Source organism: Panthera pardus, unplaced genomic scaffold (genome assembly GCF_024362965.1).
Source record: "Panthera pardus isolate Hobbes unplaced genomic scaffold, ASM2436296v1 HiC_scaffold_11, whole genome shotgun sequence".
Taxonomy (NCBI): Eukaryota; Metazoa; Chordata; class Mammalia; order Carnivora; family Felidae; genus Panthera; species Panthera pardus.
In genome coordinates, this window is record NW_026526666.1 from 27,712,176 (window position 1) to 27,733,990 (window position 21,815).

Sequence of the window (21,815 nt, forward strand, 5' to 3'; positions counted from 1 at the left end):
TATCTAAAATGAGGTGCTGCCATAACAAGAACCTAAAATATTTAAGAGACAGATGGCAGGTAGCAAGAAAACCATTTTCAGAGGATGGAAAGATAGCAATCCATGTTATGCAGTGATAAAACGTTTCATAAAACTGTTTCCTACAGTTCATTTGGGAGACAGATCATGTAATAAATTTGTAGCTAAAGTGACAGACTGGAAAAAAGGAATGTTTTATGTTCATTCCTGTTGGCTTGCATTTGACAAGATACTACAAAAAAGATATGAGGTGAAAAAAGAATCGACCGGTTTGCAAGCAAGAATGAAGAGAATAAATAATCACCAATTTGAGGACTCCCAGAGTTGAAATAGGCAACTACTTCTTAACCCCAAATAATTAAATATAAAACTAAGAAATGCTTGCAATGACAAAAGATAACTAAAACTCAGCCTGAAGGCAATGCATCAAGTTAAGAGAATGGCTGTTTCACCAATTTTTTACATCTCCGTATGGTCCCAGATCAATGGTCCAACCAACTAAGGTTATTTAGATACAATGGCTCAGAGAAAAGAGACTAAGGGGAAGTGACTCTCACATCAAGTCTGATAACCTATGCAATCACAATGAGAGACAAGGGAGAGGGAAAGTGAAAACAAAGAATTATATCAAATGAGAATCATGCCTTGAAAGGAAATTATGGAGGTGACTACTGGCTTATGGAACTGATGACAATGACTAGTCTGGGTATTTTTACCTTTTCATTAAATTTCTGAGAGAGTTGCAGCTTCAAAAGAATTACTAGACTGGGCTAAAAAAAAGAGATCATGACTATTCCCTCTTAGGACTCCAATACCTCAGGGAAGAAAGGAGGATGATATATTCCCCCAAACACCCATTCCAGATATGGCCAAGGATAATGGAGAAAATCATCCACAGAAAGAATCAGGAGCAATAAAGAATAAAGAACAAGGGAATCACTGACAGGGGGTAGAGTCAGAGTTTGATGAAGAAATATTCCTCATTCACCAGGATGATATAAGGTCCTCAGAATAGCTGTCGAACAGAATTTCAGAACTGCCACATATGGGTGTCTGCCTCCGCTACACGTCTCCTTCCTAAAGGGAATTTTTATGGCAGTTATCCTATCCATGGGGACAGATAACCTGACTTTTCAGGCATAGGTTTTGATGTCAAAAGGAGCCACATCTGTACCTAATGTAAAGGTTACTGCCCATCACTCAGAGATTCTGAGTTTTGATCTGGATGCCCTGACTAGACGGAACTTTTAGGTTGTCTACCTTGGCAAGACGGTGCATGTATTTTGCATGAATGAGGAAGAATTAAACGAATATTTGGTAACCAGAAGAAAATATTGCTACTCTCCAATATTTCTGATTTTTTTTCCTCCCAGGCACACGGTAGGACTATACTTCCTTGCCCCTTTGAAGCTAGATGTGGCCATGAGATTTCTTTTGGCCAATAAAAATGAACAGAAGTCATGAATGTCACTTTCAGGAGGAAGACTTTAAGAGATCTTGCATAATTTGCCCTTCTCCTTCCCTTGCCATGGTTCCCAGTGATGTTTCAGAGAGTGAAGCCTCTGTGAATCTGCATCTTTTAGTGAGAACAACATGGAGCAGAGCCCCTACCGTCCTAAGATGGACATACAGCACATGAGTAAGAAATACACTCTTGTCATTTTAAGCTACTAAGGTTTAGAGGATATTATTATAGCCTAACACAGAAACAAACAAAAAAACATAAACAGAAAACAGCTTGTCTTAACTGAAAAAAAAGAAAGAAAAGCATATATCTTAATAAAATCTAAAAATGACAATCTTTAAAATAAATTTCTTTTCAAAATTTGGCTAAGTGCCTGGAAACACAATCAATGCCTAGTAGAAAATTAGGAAACCTTCTGTTCATTTTAGACCTGAGAGTTTGCAATGAATGTTTAAAGAAACTTCATAATCTTAAGACTGGCTAGAGTTACACTGTACTGCAAAACATATTAAAAATAACTATGATCCTCAGTTCACAAAGAGCCAAGGTGGAGTGGGATTGTTGAGAACACGTAAAATGACTCCTCAAAGTGGTAGCCAAGGTGATAATGACATTGAGATTTCCATTGAGAACAGGGACCAAATCCTTTACATATCCTCACTCCAGAACCTAACAGTGCCTGATATGTAAATAGGCACATGATAAGTATTTATTCAGATACAACTGAACCCAGTTGCTCACCTGAAAATCTAGTCTCCAGGACCAGTTTATGGAGCTAGGCTATACCTAATTAGGGCTGCCAATGGGGGTAGCATAGAGGTATTGAGGGAAGTGATTCTGGTATGGTAAAAGGCAAGCTAGGCTATTAATCCCCACATCTTTGTTCCAGGAATAACAAATAAAATATCCTAGTCCCTTCTATTCATATTGCTAACTACTCCTCTGTCCTTGTGATTTAGTTTCATGAGACAATAGATTCTTCTTTTTGCCTAAGGGAGTCATGTCGGGGTTTTGTCACCTGCAAAAAATGCCATCTACTATAATCCTGTCTCAATGAATTAACATAACAGATATTAACAAAGAATTATAAAACAATGCCAAGTGGTATTGTGGAGCGTGTAAAAGGGACAAGTCTAAAAGTCTAATGAAGTAGTTGGGCACAGTACATAGTCCTGATGTAGGCAAGCAAACTTTGAAGCTCAGTGACTTGTTGACCCAATATTGTTTGAATATTCTATGATCAGATCTATGCGCATGAGTGTCAGAAGTCCAGGAAGACAAGAAGAGTCTAAATCCAAGAGTGTCAACGAAGGCAAGGAGAACCAAAGGGTTCAGTTGTTGGACCGGTATTAGGTTTCCTTTTATGTGTAAGCAGGTAGATTTGTGTTGTCAACTAAGAAAAGGAAGTGCCTCACAGATGTGAGACAACCCAGTTACAGAGGGTGGGGGACTCCTAACACACCAGCCTAGTGAAGCCACAGTAGCCCTGGGCTGCTGGACCATCTGTAAAATGTGTTTGGTCCAGTTCACTGACTGACTGACTCCATCTCAAAAGAGCAATCAAAAGGTAGCTCTCAGATCCCAGCCAGCTTGTACTACTGTGAAAACCTTTTAGGCCAAACATATAGGTAGAAAGAATAGCTTAAGGTAAACTATTTTAAAACTAAAAATATTACCTTTGTCAGATGTTCTCTAAATGAAATAATTTATATCCAATTACTACAGACAGGCAGCCCAGCTGACATATTTTCATTACTTAGATGTACCTTAGAAATATTTTTATTGCAAAAAATTCTCATACACACAGAAGTAGAGAGGTTAGCATAGTTAACTTCCACATACCCATTACTGATGTAAATAATTATCGTTTTACCATATTTATTTCATCTGTCCTTTTTACTTTTTAAATTTATTTTTAAAGATTTTATTTATTTTTTATTTTTTATTTTTTAAAGCTTATTTATTTATTTTGAGAAAGATGAGAGCACAAGTGAGGGAGGGGCAGAGAGAGACACAGAGAGAGAGAATCCCAAGCAGGGATTCAACACTGTCAACACAGAGCCTGATGCAGGGTTTGATCATCTCACAAATGATGAGATCATGACCTGAGCAGAAATCAAGAGTTGGACACTTAATTGACTGAGCCCCCTCCAGCGCCCCTAAAGATTTTATTTTTAAGTAATCTCTACACCCAACGTGGGCTTGAATTTATGACCCCCAAGATCAAGAGTCCCATGCTCTACCGACTAAGCCAAACAGGCACCCCTCATCTGTTTTTTATTGTTGAAGTATTTTAAGGCAAATCTCAGACATCATTTCACCCTCACATATTTCAGTATACATTTTTAAGAAAGGTCATGTTTTTACATTACCACCACACTATTGTCACACTGTAGCAAATGGTATTGGTGCTTCTTCCCATATCACTTTGGCTCTTATCATTTCAGAGTGTATTCTTTGTCTGAGGGCTTTCTCTGGCCCCTGGAGAGCCCACTCTGCCTTCCTCTCCCATGGGCACAGCTGAATCAATGCCTGATGGGAGTTGGTATGTAAGTAACTCAGGTCCCTTGGCCTGCGGGTGGGAATTAGCTCTGAGGTATATTTCACACTATTTCCCAAAGTACATTAGTGAGATTAAGTTCCACTTGCCCACAATGGTTAGGTTGCTTAATAGTGCAGCTTTTATTGACTTCTATCCCTTCCTCATTTCACTTCCTCCTTCTCTTCCAGTGTCTCCTAGGATCCCTTCTCAACTATACTTCTTGCATTTGAATCTTTATCTCTGGGTCTGGGAGAACCCAAACTGAGAAACTCATGTAACCAAACTTACAATAATTCTTTAGTGTCATCTAATACCCAGACCTTATTGAGATTTTCCTAATTGTGTCAAAATTATCTTTTTATAATTGGTTTGTTGAGACAAGATTTTTAAACCAGTTGCATATGGTTGTTTCTTAAGCCTCTTTTAATCCAGAGCAGTCTCTTCTCCCTTACCCCTTTTTGATGCCTTTGACTTGATTACAGAGACCAGTTGTCCTATTGAATTTACCATATTCTGGATTTGTCTTTTTGCTTCCTTGTGTTCCTTTATCTCCTCTATTTCCTATAATGGAAGTTAGCTTTAGAAACTTGCAGATTCCACTTTCTTGGAGGGCAAGAATACTTCATAAGTAGTGTTGTTAGCCTCGTATCAATCACTTTAGGAGACACATACTGCCTGGTTGTCCTGCTTTAAATGAGACTAAGATTGATAAGTGGGTTCAGGTTCAGCTGGTTCATCTCAAAGGGTTCAACAGGAGGCTGTGCTGCTTAAATCCATGTTCCATGTGTCATTACTAACAGTGTTCTATGACTTCAAAGGACAGCTGCTATGTTCACAGTGAACATTTTGTAGGGCAAAATAATTTTAAACAGGCTTTAAACTGTTAACTGTTTCATGTCTTAGAACATACTCCAAGCTATTTTCTAAGGAAAACTCTGGTCCCACTCACAGCTTGGATCATAACTCAATGCATTGTTAGAATGGGAACTAGACCCGCCCTCCCTCCCCGCCCCCCCCCCCCACCATGAAGTCTTATTAACCCACTTACCACCCCTCCAAAAAACCCCGGAATATTGCAATGGGGTAAGCTAACCAGTCTTTCTGTTCAAAGAACTTAGTAGTCTTGTAAGGATCTTACGAGTGATACAATGGTAAGCACATAGTACTGGTACCTAATTTGGAGGGAGGATGTCATTAGGAAACTCTTCTTGGAGGAAGTGATATTTAAATTGAAACCTACATGGTAAGTTCTTAAAGAAAAACTGCCAAGAAAAGCAAAGCTTTCCTTTTCTTGAAACTAATATGTTTTTCCTTAAGGACAACATGGATCACATAATGGTTAACTCTTTTTGCTTTGATCCCTAATAATTTTAATTTTGAGACTTAACTCTAATTATGTAGGACATGATAGTTTGCATATTTCATTCCAATGTATCCTGCTCTTGATTTTCTTTTTATTCTTTTCCTGACTTTTAAATGTTTACATGTTGTCTTTCTGTTCCAAATTGTACATACTTTTGAAGCTACCTCAAATCCCAATCTCTTTTGCTTATATTTAAAAACAGGAACAAAAAAATTCCCATATTGAGCTGGACCAGGGATGAATCTAACTTCATCAAAAATGGTCTTAAGGATCTTTTCCACGAGGGTGCCTGGGTGGTTCAGTCGTTAAGCATCTGACTTTGGCTCAGGTCATGATCTCACGGTTCATGAGTTCGAGTCCCACCCTCATGAGTTCGAGGGTGAGCTCAAGCCCTGCTTCAGGTGAGCACAAGTACCACTTCAGGTGAGCTCGAGCCCCACATCGGGTGAGCATGAATCCCACTTTGGGTAAGCTTGAGCCCTGCTTTGGGTGAGCCCCGCTTCTCCCCCCAGCCCCCCCACCCCTTGCTCACTTGCACGCCACCCCCCTCAAAAAAAGGATCTTTTCCACACTACCCAGGGAGGGTCCATGCAGACTCTCCTCTGCACTGTGTGGACATTGCCATGCCATCCATTGCAACAAGGGAACTCACTCAGTGGGTCTGGTGTGGTGGATGTTGGCCCGGGAAGTTCAGTGCATGCCTGACGCCATTTCCTGTGAATGCCCATGTGAGGTCATGCCTGATCTCTACTTCTACAGAGATTTTGAAGACATGTGGTGGTGCAGGCCACCGCTGAAAAAGGCTGTGACCAAGGAGGAATTTCTGGGTGAATGGACTGTTCCAGCTCCTGAGTTCACTACTATTCAACCTGAAGTCACAGACTGGTCTGGAAGTAGGCAGGTGCCCTCCGTGCCTATTCAGCAGTTCTGTACTGAAGACTGAAGTGCTCAGCCTGCCACTGAAGACTGGTCTGCAGCTCCTACCATTCAGACCCCTGAATGGGTAGGAACAACCACTGAGCGGTCTTGCTCTTTCACAAAGGCAAACAAAATGGAATAAGGTTGATGGAAAATAAGGTTTCTAAAAAAAAAAAATCCTCTTAGGAGGGCATAACTTTCATCTCTGCTACCAGCCATTAGTCCCTGAAGCAGAGTGATGTAGGGTGAAGTTGAAGTGGAGTCAGAGATATGTTTAATTCCCAGATTTGACAAGATTAGTATCAACCTTGGTTTGAAATCCTATGGAAAGAATTTTCAGGGACTCCAGGATCTCTTCCTGAATTATTACCAATACTTTTTTTTCATATGTTTACTTTGAACTTAAAAATAATCGTTATATTAATTAAGATCTCCTTGGCTGCAACAAACAGAGAATTGACTTACAGTTTTATATTATTTCCTGAGGCAGCCATAACAAATTATCACAAACTGGATGGCTTAAAACAACAGAAACTAATTTTCTCACAGTTCTGGAGGTCAAAAGCCCAAAATCAATGTGTCAGCAGAGTCATTCTCCCTCCGGAGGCTCTAGAAGAGAACCCTTTACCTCTTCCAGCTTCTGGTGGCTCCAGGTGTTTCTTGGATTGTCACTGAATAATTCCAATCTCTGCCTCTGTGTTCACATTGCCTTCTCCAGCACTTCCATTTTCTCCTCTTCTCTGTGCATCTCTCCTCTGTGTGTCTTTTATGAGGACACTCGTCACTGGATTAAGGGCTCACTCAGATAATCCAAGATGATCTTAGCTCAAGACACTTAATTTAATTATGTCATTAAATAAGGTCATATTCATAGGTTCTGGGGGTTAGGACATAGACATCTTTTTGGGGCGGGGCCACCATTCAATCATTCAGTGGCCTAAACAATGGAACCATTTTAATTATCTTACATAAAAGGATGTTTGATGTGATAGGCAATTTAGCATTGGTGTGGCTCAGTTATCTCATCAAAGACTCAGACTCTGTCTTTCCCCACCCACAGTTCTCAGCATTTTATTTTTTGTCCTCAAGCCTGCTGCCTTAAGATTACAGGACAGTTGCCCCAACTCCAGGCTTCACATCCCTCACAGAACTGTAAACATAGCAGGAAGGGAGAAGAGAAAGTAACAAGACCTCTCCCTGAAGCCTCCATAGTTTCCCTCTATGCCCTATCATAGTCAACCGAAAAGTGTTATTGGCAAAGAGGGATAGGGATGCCATGACTGCCTTGGATCTATCAAGATACATGCCCTAGGGTACACTGCCACACTGAAACTTGAGTTTTGATAATAAAAAAAGGGAAGATGGGAATGCAAGCTGGTGCAGCCACTCTGGAAAACAGTATGGAGGTTCCTCAAAAAACTAAAAATAGAACTACCCTACGCCCCCGCAATTGCACTACTAGGCATTTATCCAAGGGATACAGGTCTGCTGTTTCAAAGGGACACATACACCCCAATGTTTATAGCAGCACTATCAACAATAGCCAAAGTATGGAAAGAGCCCAAATGTCCATCAATGGATGAATAGATAAAGAAGATGTGGTATGTGTATGTGTATATATATATACACACACACACACACACACACACACACATACATATACACACACAATGGAGCATTACTCGGCAATCAGAAAGAATGAAATCTTGCCATTTGCAACTATGTGGATGGAACTGGAGGGTATTATGCTAAGTGAAATTAGTCAGTCAGAGAAAGACAAAAATCATATGACTTCACTCATATGAGGACTTTAAGAGACAAAACAGATGAACATATGGAAGGGAAACAAAAATAATGGGCTAAATGGGTAAGGGACATTGAGGAATCCACTCCTGAAATCATTGTTGCACTTTATGCTAACTAATTTGGATATAAATTATAAAAAAAAAAAAAAAAAAGAAAAAAGGGGGGTGAAGGTGGCTATTATGTAAGGAACTAACAATATTTGCTACAATTTCTAAATGTAGTTCCTGAAGATTATTAATTAAAAAACCCACCAGTCCTTTTATCTACCAATTTACATAAATTCCTTCAACCAATGTTTATAACACCTACTATATGTTGGGTACTGTGATAGAAACAGGACTCTCAAGATCATCAAGATATAGTCTCTGTCCTCAAGAAGCTCTTTGTTGAATTGAATAAGAGATAAAAACACCAATAATTTGAGGACAGTGAGACAAATGCTATATTAGAGATATGTGCCTGGTGCATTGGGGGAACAGAATAGATTGCAGCATCCTGAAAGGCAACTCTTGAGTTTTTGAGAAGCAATTAAACAGAGGAAAAGTTGGGGGTATATGATGGCCTTCTAGAGAGAAAAGAGCATGTAGAAAGACAAAGATGATTGGAGAACACTGCTATACCTTTGTGGAACTACAAATTTTTTAACATGGCTAATGTGGAGAACTATATAGGTAGCAGGAAGGCAGGTCAAGCTAGTAGGATGGGTGGGAGCTAGATGGTGAAGGGCTATAAATAGTGAAATAAGAAAATGACACTTGATCCCAAAATCTATAGGGAGTTATTGAAAGATTTCAAGCAAAGGAACAATAAAATTAGACTGTTTTAGAAGGATTACTTTGAGAGTAGTTGGATGTATTTGCCTTCATTACTGGATAGATGGTGGTGCCATTCCTAAAAAGGGCAAGTACAAGTGTAGGGAAGAAGATACCAAGTTCATGTGTGTATTTTGAAGTTTGAAATATCTGGCCCAAATAGATCCTTCTCTCTTTCTCTCTCTCTCACTCTCTCGCTCTTTTTCTTGCCTTCTAATTTACATGCAATCTATCATGCCTTGTGAACCTATTAGCCTCTATTTTTTGTTTCATTTCCATTATTTTAAGAAAAAGACCCTTGGATTAGAAAGGAATACATCAAAATGTTCCCAGTGGCCGTCTTTGTGGTGGGATTATATGACTTTAAAGAAAATACTTTTCAGTATTTCTCAGAGTGAGCATTTTACATGCATCTCAAGACTCAATACCCTCAATTCTAACTGCCTGAGATGGTGTCATTTCAGAGCCAGTATTTTTTCCCCTAAACATGGCATCTTCTTGAGTAATTTTAAGTAAATGCCAAGTTTTTTTACTCGTCAATTAAATTTAAAAATTTTACCATTTAATTGTTTTTGGTTATACTTTAAATTTCTTATCAATACACTTACCACAATCTTGCAATCATTTGCTTATCAGTCTTTGAATACCTCTGTGGAAAAAGTCTGGTCTTGTTCATCTTAGTAGACCCAAGACCTAAATATCCAGCAGAAATATATTTACTAAACACTTACTGAATTGGAATGTGTAATATGCATCTTCGTATTCCTAGTGCCAAGCTCAGTGCCAATGCCCAATAAACATTAGTGGAGCTATATTTCAACTTTTGGCCAGTACTCTACCAAAGTCCTACATAATCACTGGGTGGCAAAAATAAATTTTCATTTTCTCAGACAGTATCTCTTTGTCACATTATGTGTGTGTGTATGTACCAAAACATTTTATACATACATATTTATATGTACACATACATGATTTTTTCTCTAATAGGTTTAAAGATCCTACTACCACTGTGCCTGTGAAAGACTGCTAAGTCAGAAAGCTTTTCTAATTTATTAGTGAAAAAACCAAGGCTGAAAGTTACCTAAGATTATGAGTACTGCAATTCTAGACATTGGTTCAAAAAACCCTCTTATTTATTTTATCAAATGTTTAAAAGCATAAGACTAAAACTCTTCTATTCTAAAACTCCATCTGGGTAGAACTATCGTGAGTGCTATGATCACTATATTCCTTTTGTAAGCCAAGTTTCTAATGCCATGTTCTAGATATTGTGATGTGTTCAGCATCATCCCCACAATTTTATTGTATTGCAGGGGCTGGGAAACCTAGGAATTTCCTTGGCCTCCCTAGCCAGCAGGAATCCTGTTCAGGATTCAGTCAACAGTGGGCATGTGCAAGAGACTGGAAAGCTAAAGGAAGGAAGAAAGAAACACTCTTCTAGCTCAGGCAGTGGTGGCACCAACTGAGCTGCACCCTCTTGTCATACAGTCAGTTCCTAGGACACCTGGGTAGCAGCTAAACATGGGCGTCTGGTAGTTTGCATCAACAGCATGGGGCAGGGAGCACAACTCCCTTAAGTCATGGGCAGTAATGGGGTCTTGCAGGAGTTGAATTCTGCAAACAACTGTAGGCTCCAGGGGAAGAAGCAGCTTCCTGTAGTTCCTCATAACTGGGTAACTTGACCTCCGTTAGCGCCTCCATCCTTTCCAACAATTTTGTTACCTAATTTCCTGTGTTAAAACCCTCCTCACTTAAAATACCTTAAATAGCTTCCATTTTCTGATTAACTATGTAGCATAACATTTTATCTGATGTTCCCGGAACCAGAGAATGTGCTATGCTGGGAAAATTATTTTTCTAGATAAGCTTAAAACTTTCAGGACTAGGGGCACCTGGGTGGCTCAGTTGGTGAAGCTTCTGACTTTGGCTTAGGTCATGATCTCAAGGTCCACAAGTTCGAGCCTCGCATCAGGCTCTGTGCTGACAGAACTGACAGGACTAAAATATCAATTGTCCTGAAAATTTTTATTAAGTGACCCATACATGATCCTTTCTTCCTAAACAGAATATTTAAAAGGCAATTTTTCTTCCTTTCCATTATTATCACCATTGGCTATTCACCGAGTATCTCCCCACATTGAAGCTCCAAGAGCAGGATGGTGGAGAACACCAGACTAAATTAGTACTGACCACAAGCAGATACTTAGAAGTTCAATTGCAAAAACCTTTACTACGACAGTTACTAGAGATATGGATGATGATGATATGATTACTGTCCCCTAGATACTCTCACAGAAAAATATGCAAGCAAACAAATCATAATAAGGAACGATAAGATACAAAAACAGAAATATGTACCACAGGCACAGATTACATGAAGGAAATAAAGGGCTATTGACTGTACTTGAGGGTATCAGGGAAGGCTCTAGATGTAGGGTGAAATGTAAGCTGGATTTTTCAGTTTGAATATTTGACAGGAAACAATAAAAAAGCATTTCGGAGCAAAGAACAAGCATGTGCAAAGACAAGTGTGACAGCTAGTCTCTAAAGACAGCTCCCACTCCCAACATTTCATCCTCCTTCTGGATGCTTCTACATCCTCCTCCTGTATTCTCCCCCACTATCTGAAAGTAGAGCATGAAAACTTTTGAACTGAAATGGCATGAGGCAAAGAAGCAATTACTACTCATTTGTATGAAAAAATTTTTGAGCATTCCCAGACTCAAAAAATAACCTCCCTTAGGCTTTTCTGACACGTTAGGACACATCTTGCTAACAGATACACAAAATAAATGAGGATAAAGCAAAGATGCCCACAGACTCAGTTCAAAGCTATGGTGTTAATGCTGAGAGGCTGAGTGTAGTTTCCTGGGAAGGAGTTAGCGATTCTACTCTGCCGCTAGGCGTGCGTGCTGCCTCTATAAGGTTCTCTCTGCCAAACAAACACTGAATGCTATTTTCCCTTTCCACCTTTGTTTGTAAAAGCAAAACTCCTCTTCAAATTTCTTTTGGTAAGCGAAAACAGGTACTAATGCAGGTCTTTCGTAAAAGTGAGTGGTGTAACTTGAACTTTTGAAAAGCGAGAGATACCTGTATCCTCTCCCTGAAATAGCTCTGACCAATAGAATGTGGTGGCAGTAATGTTCTGGGACTTCTGAGCCCAAGGCTTAAGAGGACCTGCAGTTTCCGCTTCCTTCCCTTGGGAACACTCTGGAGCCACTCCTTCTTAGAATCCCACCATACTCTAAGAAGTTCAAGCCGCATGGAGAATCAAGGCATTGCAACTGACCATTCCAGCTGAGATCCCACCCGATGGTACCAACCACCAGCCAGGTGAGTGCGTTACCTTGGACATTTCATTCCAGTTGTGCCCTCCGATGACTGCGGCCTCAGACAACAGTATGTGAAGCGGAACCACTCAGCTAAGCCCAGCAAATTCACAGAACTGTGAGAAATAATGATTGTTGTTTTCAGCTGCTGAGTTTTTTTTTTTTTTTTTTTTCAACGTTTTTTTATTTATTTTTGGGACAGAGAGAGACAGAGCATGAACGGGGAGGGGCAGAGAGAGGGGGAGACACAGAATCGGAAACAGGCTCCAGGCTCCGAGCCATCAGCCCAGAGCCCGACACGGGGCTCGAACTCACGGACCGCGAGATCGTGACCTGGCTGAAGTCGGACGCTTAACCGACTGCGCCACCCAGGCGCCCCTCAGCTGCTGAGTTTTAAGTGACTTCCTATGCAGTAATGAGGCTCCTGCACGAGTCAGTCGGCAGATGAGTGGAGGCTCCGAGAGAGTTCTCCTAGTTCCTCATTCCTGGGCAATATTGTCTGCCTTTCCTTTTGGTTCTTCCAGTTCTTCCTATAATTGTATTATCTAATTCCCTGTATTAAATCACTCTTTGCTTGAAATCCCTTGATTGCCTTCTGTTTTTCTGGTTAATTTTGTAGTATAACATTTTGTTATCCTATATTCCTAGGACCAGAGAATGTGCTATGCCTGGAGTGGGTGTTGGCAGGGGAGGTTTTCTGATAATTTCAACCTTTTAGGTACTGAAATACCATATTCCTGAAAGGTTTTCTCTCAGGAGTAAAAGTCCTCTCTTTTTAAACATGGCACATGAAATGTAATAATTTCTTTTCTTTTCCATGACCATCATCATCAGATATTTATTGAATGCTTATATATTGTATGATAGCCCCAGGAGCAAATGGTATAGAGCATCAGGTGAAATGAGGGCTGACCACAGCAGATATTTACAAGTTCAACTAAAAAACTTTACTATATCAGTTGCCAGGGGTATTGAAATAATGATGATATGGTCCCTGTTCTCTGGCAGATCTCACTGTAATGCAAATAATTTGTAAACAAACAAATTATAGTATGGTATTATGGATTTGAAAATAGAAATATGTATCACAGGCGTAGATAGCCAGACAAAGAGTAACTATGCACTGAGGAATTAGGGAGAACTTTACATTGGAGCTAAAATTTAAGCTGTGTCTTGCTGTATGGTTAGAAACTTGCCAGGTGAAGCGAAGAAAAGGTCAATCCAGGGTGGGGAAGAAGCACATGCAAAGGTAATAAAGTGTACAAGAGATGGCATTATACTGCCCATGTTTCAGTGCAATTGAGAAAATGTAGAAAAAGTTGAATCATGCTATGAAAGATACTTTATGTAATGCTTAGAGGAGTTTGGACTTAACACTATGATCACGGAGCAGAGGAGTCTCATAGTCATATTTGTGTTTTAGAGACACAACACTGTTAGCAATGTGAAGGAGGGATCATAACAAGGAGGGACTGGCAGCCAAGGCCAGTTAGGAGGCTACAGCAAGATTCAGGTGGGAACAATAGGCTGTGAAGTGAGGCTTATAGTTGCCCAACCTCCAAAACAGCATGACTAGAATACTGTAAAATAATTCCAACATTAAAGGTGGAGGCAGCACTCTCCCCAAGCCTTGTCTTCATATATTAATAGCTGTTGATTTATCTGTACCATTAAAAAACACATCCTTAACTTCAAAATTCTAAATAATGGTCCACAATTACCAGATTTTATTTCCTATTTGCATAATAGCAAGCTTGTTATTAGGATATAAACAAATAGGGGCCTTGTAATTAAATTCTTAAATTTGGCCTTGGTTGGGAGCTTACTCCGAAGAATTCCAAAATTCTGCAACATTTGGATAAGATGAAATTCTAGAAAACTGATTCCAGGTTATATTTTCCTATAGTCTTGGAAGTATTTTGATCAGAAGAAAAGTCTTATATAAAACCAACACAATAAATCAACTTTCTGAAATAGTTTAACAATATTTAATATTCTGCATAACACTGAATCATTTAGACAATAGTGGGCAGAAAGAGGAAGCCCAAAACCAGACATTACCTCTGCTTCCTTAGAGTGAGCTCTGTAATTATCTTGCAATAGCATGCAATTTTGCTATCCTCGGGAAGGCTTATAATTTTTTTAATGACTTCAAATAAAGATATAAAGATTCATCCCAGTATTCCCAGAGTACTTTTGGAGAGAAAGCAGAATGATCTAGTGGAAGAAACATAGTCCTTAGAACTACTTAGATTCTTTTTTTTTAAATCTTCTGAAATGTTTGTTTTTGAGGGGGGGGTGGTGGCGGGAGAGAGAGAGACAGTGCATGAGCAGGGGAGGGACAGAGAGAGAGAAGGAGGCACAGAATCCAAAGCAGGCTCCAGGCTCTGAGCTGTCAGCACAGAGTCAGACATGGGGCTTGAACCCATGAGCCATGAGATCATGATCTGAGCAGAAGTCAGAGGCTTAATGGACTGAGCCACCCAGGCTCCCTGGGGTTCAAATCCTGATGCCTCCACTTGCTAGATATTATCATATTACCTAATTTTTTTTTACATGTTTATTTATTTTGAGAGACAGACCACAGGCGAGGGAGGGGCAGAGAGAAAGGGAGACACAGAATCTGAAGCAGGCTCCAGGCTCTGAGCTATCAGCGCAGAACCCAAAGCAGGTCTTGAACTCACAAGCTGTGAGATCATGACCCGAGCCAAAGTCAGACACTTAACTGACTGAGCCACCCAGGCACCCCATATCTATTACTTTTAATGCTACACCTGTGTTACCAGCCTGCCACCCTTGACTCTCAATACCTACACCTCACAGAAGTGATGAGAAAATGAAATAACTCACGTAAGATCTAGTACAAGTGTCCCCTTCAGTCATGTAATATTTATCATATATTATAAACTGTTGTTGTATATGCATTTATACTATACTTCTTCCCTTGTTTCAATTCTCAATATATAGTTCTGTACACTCAAAAAAAAAAAATGCTTCTTAGGGACAGATGTTTGTATACCTATGTCCCTAGCAGCATTATTCACAATAGCCAAAAGGTGGAAGCTACCCATTCATCAGTCAATGAGTAAACAAAATGTGATGTATACATACAATGGAATATTATCCAGCTGTAAAAAGGAATGAAGTTCTGATACATATTATAACATGGATGAACCTTCCAAGCTAAGTGAAGTAAGTCAGATACAAAAGGGCAAATACTTTATGATTCCACTTCTGTGAAGTACCTAGAATTGTTGAATTCAGAAATAGAAAGCAGAACTGTGGTTACCTGTGGCTGCAGGGAGAGAAGAATGGGAAATTACTATTTAATGGATACAGTATTTCAGTGTGGGATAATGAAAATGTTCTGGAGATAGTGGTGATGGTTGCACAACAATATCAATGTATTTAATGTCACTGAACCAAATACTTAAAAATGGTAAATTTTATATTTATATTTAACTACAATAAAAGCAATTTAAAAACATACTTGTTAAAAGATATACATAGTAATGAGATAGTATACCTGATCTAGCTTAAACTGGGTGTGGCTACGATCTCTGGGTGAAGAGCTGGACTAGAGTTCTAGGGGGAAGGTATCAGCAGATGTGAGGTCAAGAGCCCCCTTTAAGATTTTACTTTCTGCACAGAGGGAAGTGCAAGTGCACAAGTGGGGGAGGGGCAAAGAGCGAGGGAGTGAGAACCCCAAGCAGGCTCCGTGCCTGGGATCAAATCAAGAGAAGGACGCTTAACTGACGAAGCCACCCGGGTGCCCGCCTCAAAATATATTTTAATCCTGGGCCTATAATCTCCAAATTACTTTGTTTCTTTTTGTCTTTTTCAATTTAGACCACATGTTGCTTCCAAACAGAGGTTCAATTTCAGTCTTTCCCTGGTACCCTATTTTAAAAATAAAAACTTACATTTCTAAGGCAGTGGTTTTCAACAGAGGGTGATTTTGCACCCCTCCCAGGACATCTGGCAATGTCTGGAGGCATTTTTGGGTTGTCACAATGTGTGTGGGGGGTGTGCTACTGGCACCCAGTACATCTAAGCCAGGGATGCTGCTAAACTCCCCACAATGCACAGGATAGATAGCCTCTCACAACAAAGAATTAACTGACCCAAAATGTCAGTAACATTGAGACTGAGAATCCTAAATTCTGACAAATTAAGGAATTCTAAGGTGCTACTTATTTGATTGGTTTCTGGTAGAGATTGATTGTAAGTTAAAAGTTACCTCTTTTGCTTCCCTACTTTTCTCTTTTCACTTACATCTTTTATAGGAAAAAGCAAATCTAAGTATATATGTTAAAAGTAAGTTTTATTTTGAGGAAATAGGAGAAGGATTAGTGATGATGCTTTAACTACAAGGTGGATAGGTGAAAAGGAGGTTATTTATGTACCCATTCTCTTCACCCTGGCCAATCCTACCCATGATATTCTATGCTGTGGGGCAAGGTAAAAAATAGAGGGGTTTGGGCACACCTGGATGGCTCAGTCAGTTGAGTGTCAAACTTTTTTTTTTTCTTAACATTTATTCATTTTTGAGAGAGAGAGCGCGCAAGTGGGGATGGGGCAGAGAGAGGGAAATGCAAAATCTGAATCAGGCTCCAGGCTTTGAGCTGTCAGGACAGAGCCAACGTGGGGTTCGAACCCACGGACTGTGAGATCATGACCTGAGCCGAATTCAGACACTTAACCAACTGGGCCACCCAGGTGCCCCAAGTTTCCAACTCCTGATTTCGGCTCAGGTCATGGTCCCATCCCAGGGTCATGGGATCCGCACTCAACGTGGAACCTGCTTAAGATTCTTTCCCTCTCCCTCTCTCTCTCTCTCTCTCTCTCCCCCTCTGCCCCTCTCCTTAGCTCATGCACATGCACTCTCTCTCTCTAATAAAAATTTTAAAAAATTTTATTTTAAAAAGAGGGGGCTGGGGCGCCTGGGTGGCTCAGTCGGTTAGGCGGCCGACTTCGGCTCAGGTCATGATCTTGCAGTCCGTGAGTTCTAGCCCCGCATCGGGCTCTGTGCTGATAGCTCAGAGCCTGGAGCCTGTTTCATATTCTGTGTCTCCCTCTCTCTGACCCTCCCCTGTTCATGCTCTGTCTCTCCCTGTCTCAAAAATAAATAAACGTTAAAAAAAAAAAAATTAAAAAAAAAAAAAAAAAAGAGAGGGGCCAAGCTATTAGGGACAGGGAAGAAGAAAACAAACAAAATCCAAGTGAAGCCAGTGGAAGGCAGTGCCTATGCTATTTGGATTGGAGAATTCTTCTTGGTGGCCATTTGGGTATGAGGAAATATTTGTATTTCCAAAAAAGGTTATTAACAAAAACATTTTAATTCAATTAAAAATGTAAGCTATATGTTTTCCATAATTAAGCATTCTATTTATAAATTTGACATACTATTTACGATTACCTAAAACTTGCATTTTTTTCCTTTGGAGCAGTTCTCTGAGTGCATAATACCACTGTGTCTACAACGACAAATACTTTTGCTTTTTATTTTCCTCTTGTGTGATATTAAATAACAAGTATAACTCATTTGGTATAATTTAGGTATTTTGAGAAATTCATTAACACTGTCAGGCCTCTAGACTTTAGAGTAATTCATTATAATGGTACATATTAGAATAGTGCCCTCTTATAAGCACTTTGGAAAACTGACAATACATACTAAAACCAGTATGTGCATACCCCATGACCGAGTTACTCCACTCCCAGGTATACATTCAACAGAAGTGAGACATGTATAAGAATGTCTTCCATGGCATTATTCACAGTAGCCAAGAACTAGAAATTCCTCAAATACCCATCAATGGTAGAATGGATAAATTTTGGATATAATAAAAATGGTTAAATTAATAAAATACTATTCAGTAATGAGAATGAATGACTACAAATACATATGCTATGAATAAATCTCATTCTAGTAGGTTGAATAATGGCCTCCAAAAATATCCAGGATCTACTCCCTGGAACCTGTGAATGTTATCTTATATGGCAAAAGAGACTTTGATTCAAATAAGGATCTTGAAATGAGATTTTCCTGGATTATCCAGGTAGACCCTAAATGTAGAGGCAGAGGAAGATTTGACTATAGAAGAAAAGATGATGTGATGATGAAAGCAGAGGCTTTAAATACCAAGTAAGGGGCCACAAAGTACACAGGCAGCCACTGGAAGCTGAAAAAAGGCAAGGAAACAGATGCTCCACTCACAACCTTCAGATTTAGGAACGAATCCTGCTAATAGCTTCACTTTGGCCTACTAAACATAGTTGCAGGGGGTTACCTGGGTGGCTCAGTTAAGGTTAACATTTGACTCTTGATTTTGGCTCAGGTCACGATCATTCACTTGTGAGACACACTCCGCACTGGGCATGAAGCCTGATTAAGATTCTCTCACTCCCTCTCCCGCCATCCCTTTCCCACTTGCGCTCTCAAAAACAAACAAAAAACCAAAAACAAGTTTTGGACTTCTGATACCAGGACTGTTAAGAGAATAAATTTGTGTTGTTTTAAATCACTAATTTTGGGATAATTTGTTACAGTGGCAAAGGAAAAACAGTATATTCACAAATATGATGATGATCAAATAAGAGTATACTGGGGTGCTGAGTGATGTGGCAGTGGGTTAGCAGGCAGGCTGGGCTGCAGTGCATGTTGCTGGGGGCCACTCCGGGGACTGGGAGCATGAGGCAGAGGGCAATGGAGCCAGGTCTGTGCCTGTGCACCTACCATGGACTTCCTGGCCCATGGCTCAGACTCCAAGTATGATGGTGAGGGACTTGGAATGCTGCAGTGGCCCTCTCCCAGCCCCTGGCCACCTTAATTCCTGAGGAGGTTGGGGAGCAGCGAGGTTCATCGCAGCCCCTGAGTGAATTGGGCTGGATCTCTGCTTGAACCCAGACCTAGTGGCATAGTGCTGGGGTGGGGAGGGGCAGCAGGAGGGATGTTTGGAATCTGATATTCCAGCAGAACCCCAGGTGTTAAAATGACCCTACAACAGCTGATTTTGCCTTTTCAGTTGCAAACCAAATTACTGCTTGTTTCTTCACTGGAACACTTGAGCCATGTTCATGAATCCACTTCGTTCAAGACAGGTGTTTAAATTGCTTTGTCAGACCTTTATCAAAATGGCACTGCTGTCTTCTTTCACTTGTAGTGATGAGTTTAGCCCACCAAGACTACATCACAACAGAGTGACTGCTTTTTTTTTTTTTTTTTGTAAGATTTTATTTTTAAGTAATCTTTACACCCAACATGGGGCTTGAACTCACAGCCCCAAGATCAAGAGTCATGTGCTTTACCTACTGAGGCAGCCAGGCGCCCATAGCTATTGCTCATTTAATGAGGTCAGCTAAAGAAAGAATTCCTCAGGATCCCTGTGAGGATAGTTCTGATATCCAGATCAGATCAAGAGAAGTAGCTTGGAAGAACAAACCTCACATTACTTAAATGACTTAGAACAGTTTGCCCCCTTAGGAAAAGGTGGATATGGAAGAGTATACAAGTTCAGGAATAAATCAGATGGTCAGAATTTTGCAATCAAAATATGCTGAATAAGGGTGCAACTAAACAGATTACATAAAGGTACTATGGAAAGTGAAGGTGTTGTAGGCCATCATACTGCTTGGATAGTAGATGCTCATGTGGCCCAAATGCAAGATAGAATCTCTATTCAGTTGCCATCTCTGGAAGTGATCTCTAACCAGGAGGACAACAGAGATCAACATGATGTCAAAAATGATTAAAGTAATAGCTCATCCAGGGGCCCCTCGGTGGCTCAGTCGGTTAGGCGTCCAACTGCAGCTCATGTCATAATCTCGCTGTCCGTGAGTTTGAGCCCCACGCTGGTCTCTGCGTGGACAGCTCCAAGCTTGGAGCCTGCCTCGGATTCTGTGTCTCCGTCTCTCTCTGCCCCTCTCCCACTCACACTGTCTCTTTCTCTCTCAAAAATAAACATTAAAAAAAAAAAATCATCCATTATCCTTGCCAAATTCACCCCAGAAAAAGAAAACTCCTTAGGAGAAGCTGGCACTGAAAATCAGACTAATAGACTGATGAACTATATCACCAATTTAGTCACAAAAGATGCCATTGAATTGGAATCATTTTATTCGAAGAGCTGACTTGTCTTCCAGATTGTTGAACATCAGCTGCCACTTATGCATGATTACAACTTAGAAGAGAATTTCACATCCATCGAGGAATCTTCTGAAGAAAACTTAAAACTTGATGGGGCAGGTATCACCTGATGCAGTGTCACCTGATGTTGCACATTCAGATCCACCTGTGTGAGCTCTCTTTGTAGGACTGGATAACTGAGTGAAACAGGCAGGGCCAGAATACATGGGCGAATGTACACACATCCTTATGTTAAGGCCAGTGTTGCAATAAAGATCTTATCAAGAATTGGTGGAAAGTGTATTTTACATTCATAACATAACAAACACCTGAAGTCCAGAAATATTTTTCTTCATGGCCCTGATCAGCAAGTAAAAATAGAAGACTCTGGTCTGGCCTATACAGACATCATTCAGAATATGGACTGGATCAGGGCACCTAGGTGGCTCAGTCAGTTGGGTATCTGACTTCTACTCAGGTCATGATCTCACGGTTTGTGGGTTCGAGCCCCACATCGGGCTCTGTGCTGACAGCTAAGAGCCTGTAGCCTGCTTTGGATTCTGTGTCTCCCTCTCTCTCTGTCCCTCCCCTGCTCTCGTGCACTCTCTCAAAAATAAAATACACATTAAAAAATTAAAAAACAAACAAACAAAAAACCATGGACTGGATCAAGAGACATGGCAACAGAATACCAACATATACTTCCAGAGTGGGTACTTGTCTGTATGTACACTTAACCTGAAGAGTTGGAAGGATTTGAGCGTGACACCAAATTAGATATGTATAGCTTGGGTGTGATCCTACTAGAACTCCTTCAGCCGTTTGGAACATAAATAGAACAAGTACAAGTTTTAATAGGTTTAAGAAGTGGTCAGTTACTTGAGTCCCTCAGTAAAAGGTATCCCACAAAGCCAAGTGGATCTAGCACTTAGAAAGAATGCATCTCAGAGACCATCTGCTCTGTTCAGTTGCTATAAAGCAAAATTTTCCAAACTGTTGGAAATGTTAATCTCACCCTACAGATGAAGATACTAGAACAAGAAAAATTGAAGAACTGAAGAAGCAGCTAAGCCTCCTTTCTCAGGACAAAGGGGTTAAAGATGACATAGAAGATGAGGGTGTGCCTGTCTACTAGCGTTAATTAGGCTCTATAAATGTGAAAGTGGTCTTAAACTCTTTAGGCTAGTCAACTGGAATGTAAATTTTCAATCTTCATTAGTGTGCAATACTTTTATTTAGTAAGCCTGTATGACATTAAAATTTAATTTAAAAAAGATTGTATTTACATAAAATAAAAGGCAAAACTAATCAATAGTTTTAGAAAACAGAATAGTAGTTACTTCCAGGGAAGAAGACAATGTTAAAATAGGGGCAAAAGGGGCTTCTGGGGTGTTCACACTGCTGTGTCCTGACCTGAAGGCCAGTGATATGAGT

At 40.2% G+C, this 21,815-nt stretch overlaps 2 pseudogenes; both read left to right on the plus strand.

Moving 5' to 3' along the window:
- Nucleotides 1-2,737: 2,737 nt before the first annotated feature.
- On the plus strand, nucleotides 2,738-6,448 carry LOC109271837 (40S ribosomal protein SA-like; annotated as a pseudogene).
- Nucleotides 6,449-12,236: 5,788 nt separating this feature from the next.
- On the plus strand, nucleotides 12,237-21,516 carry LOC109271836 (eukaryotic translation initiation factor 2-alpha kinase 1-like; annotated as a pseudogene).
- The last annotated feature ends 299 nt before the right edge of the window (nucleotides 21,517-21,815 follow it).